This window comes from Austrofundulus limnaeus, unplaced genomic scaffold (assembly GCF_001266775.1).
Source record: "Austrofundulus limnaeus strain Quisiro unplaced genomic scaffold, Austrofundulus_limnaeus-1.0 Scaffold743, whole genome shotgun sequence".
Classification (NCBI taxonomy): domain Eukaryota; kingdom Metazoa; phylum Chordata; class Actinopteri; order Cyprinodontiformes; family Rivulidae; genus Austrofundulus; species Austrofundulus limnaeus.
Genome location: NW_013953145.1, coordinates 147,218 through 150,421, shown reverse-complemented (window position 1 = coordinate 150,421; position 3,204 = coordinate 147,218). Strand labels below are relative to the sequence as shown.

General features: G+C 41.4%; 1 long non-coding RNA gene across 1 annotated transcript in view; it reads left to right on the top strand.

Annotated features, from left to right (window-relative positions):
- Positions 1–2,711: 2,711 nt before the first annotated feature.
- LOC106532283 (uncharacterized) overlaps positions 2,712–3,204 on the top strand; it is a 13,515-nt gene continuing 13,022 nt past the window's right edge. The window contains exon 1 of the long non-coding RNA XR_001312051.1: positions 2,712–2,773. This is a non-coding gene — a long non-coding RNA (uncharacterized LOC106532283). The remainder of the gene's footprint in view (positions 2,774–3,204) is intronic.

Below are 3,204 nucleotides of genomic sequence, written 5' to 3'. Positions count from 1 at the left end.
ACTGGTAATGTCTGACTGGGCCTCGTGCCACTTTATGTTCAACAAATTGGGCCCCAAGGTCAAAAAGGTTAAGAACCCCTGGTTTAGCCTTCACTTGACATAAGTTTGTGTGACCACACGCTAACTTCACAATTAAAATGTTACACGTAAATAAATAATAATAATAAAGAAAAATAATTTTGGTTTAGCTCCAGTATCAATACTCGTAGCTACATTTTATTTAACATTTTACCGTAGCATGAATTTCATCAACTATGTTGCTAAACTTACATTTTAAAACAAATTCCTCGGTTCGTGATGAATTTCCAAACTATGCCGACTTGGTTAAAAAAAAAAAAAAACTCCACCATCTTTGTTTCTCTGTTTAGTTTGCTGTCTGCACACTGAATCCTGGGATATCCTCAGCTGGGAAGGCCTTGGTTTTTCAGAGTTTTTCAGCTGCATTCCTCAGCCGCACAAGGAGGAGCCTTCAAATTGGGACCGCACTCGGCTGACACATGCACACTCATGAGGACGCAGCCCCTGAATTGAGACACAGCCTCTGTTCCATCTCAGATGTCTTTACAGCGTCTGCAGCATCATGGATGTATAAAATACCCAACTCTCATGAAGCTCTGCAGAGATTATAGAGGGTCACTTCATAATAGGTCAATTTTATTGGATTGGGCACTCGATCAAAATGGATGACCCCCAAATTCCAAGGGCTGTTTTTGAGATAACAAGGTGGACAACATAAGACATACAAAAAATGTGTTTAATTACCATCTCAAAAACTGTTGTTCCAACAGGAACTCAGTGTCACCTCTGTAATTCCTCTGAATTATGAAATAAAACCAAAACAAGTTTGCAGCTGATATTTATTATTGCTCCTGTTTCCAGGTTTAAAAAAAAATGAATTTTGCAAACGWCGGTAAAATTAGTTGTTTCTCTGTTTACTCGCAACATTTACAAGAACGCTTTCCTTCAAACTGATTTATGGTCAGTTTGTGTTCATGGAAGGCTTAAGAAGACTGATTTCCAGAAATGAAGTGTTGATGAGACTGTCGTTASTTTGTTTCGCACCGATCAGAAGGAGGTGAAGAAGGATGGAGTGATGAAAGACRCACGTGACCACAGACTTCTGTTTCACCGTGACCTTTAACCCCCGGGCTGCCTCAGAGTCTGTGGACCGGCAGCCTTTGTTACTCGCAATAAAGGTTTTCGCTCTCAGACGTTACAAATGTGAGTTCAGGACAGATTTATGCAAACATCAACATGTGGACATAAACAGACTTTTGCCTTCCAGTGTTTGGGAGTCTTAGAAGTAGCGGGGTCAGATCTGAGGGTCTGTGTGTGCGATTGTGTGTGTCTGTGTGCACGCTCAGGGATTAGTCCACAGACAGCCGGATCCTGAACCCGCTCAGGTCTCCCTCTGTGACCTGCTGACCTCCTGACTCTGGACTCTGATAAAACTGCAGCAGAAGAGCAAAGATTTAAGAGTTCAATGTTCAGAAGAAATACCTTCATTTCTGAACAATAAACAGTCAGACATTCTTTTTGTGTTTTGGGTAAAGAAAAGATCTGTTTCTGACTAAGTTTCTGTTTAAAATGGGGAATTTTAGGGWTTTTATTACAGAAAACAGAAGAATAAAGAAACAAAGGAAGTTTTGTTTTTTGAGTCCAGAGCCGGCTCTTGGCATAGGCGAACTTGGCGGTTGCCTAGAGCGCCATCTGCTGGAGGGGGCACCGAACTGCAGAAGAAAAAAAGTAATTATTTGTAATTCCTTGTTGTAACTCTGCTCAGCGCGCTTTTCAATTAGCATCGTCCTAAAAACTATAATGAAGTAAGACTTGAAAAAAATCTGTGAGATTGCCCTATACGTCCTTATACTTGAAAAATGATGTAAATTCCTTGTAACTTATGGACAATCCGTACAAGTTGACATGTATGTTGTTATTTATTTGCTTTCTGGGAAAGCAAATAAATCTAAGTTTACCATAGTACCTTTCACTGTCAAACTTGTTTTTAGGGGGTTTTAAATGGGGGGGGGGGGACATAGTTCGGGGTGGGGGGTTGCGCTTCAACTCGCCTAGGGCACCAAAATGGCTAGAGCCAGCACTGTTTGAGTCTGAAGCTGTCAGAGGGAAATGAGTTTAATCTTTCAGCTGATTTAAATATTTCATTTACTTCCATGAAACCTTTTAAAATCCAAGCAGAAAACAGATTTYAGAGTTTGTCTGGCAGCGGTGAAGCAGCCCTGCTCAATGTTGGCCGACAGTGTTTTCTGTCAGCTCAAAGATAAACTATCACACAGATCATAATAGCAGCCATTAGTGAGCCGCGATTAGAAAACRGTTTAAATTAGCAAACAAGTGAGCATGACACATCATCTTTTCTTTATCAGCACCACTCTGGTCTTCAAACTGACCGCCCCCCCCAACCTTTACACTATCTCATCTCTGCAGCCTGAAAACAACACAAGGAAAAAAGAAAGTATTTTGGATTTATTCTTTGCACGTTTGTTGTATTCTGTTGGTTTTTCAAAGTTGAAATGACTTTGGTTTGTGTTAAAATTGTCTTGCAAACAAATTCTGGACATTCAGGGTTGGATTGTTCCAGATTTGTGTGCAGTCATTATCTAAATCCTTACATGCTGTATTATGTGACTGGCACGTTGATTTATTTGCTGCGAGACAATCTCGTTAAAAAAAATTATTCTTTGTCATCAGCAACTCAGTCTGGATCTGGTGGTTCYACCGAGGGTCTCGGTTCCTCTCGCGTCTTATCTGAGTGGTATGTAATGCTAACAGTGATGCACTGCTGTCTCACACTTTCCCGGGGGGGTGGTGGGGGTGTGTGGGGGGGACTGTGTGTGTTTTTGATGATGATGAGAGTATTTGTTGGGATGAGAATGTTGTGTTGGTAAATCAGCTGTTTTTATTGTTAATGTCACGTTTGTGTGCACAGTCTACATCCGTGTGTGTGTGTGTGTGTGTGTGTGTGTGTGTGTGTGTCTGAACCTGTGACTGTGTGAGTGTGTGTTAAGTGAGATCAGCTGCATACTGGGATTACTGGGACGGTGTTGACAGAGCTTTGCTCTTTCCATATTTGTGCATGGTTAGTGTGTCAAGATGCAGCCAAGGAGCTGAGAGATAAGGAGAATGTCTGAACGATGTGTGTGTGTGTGTGTGTGTGTGTGTGTGTGTGTGTGTGTGTGTGTGTGT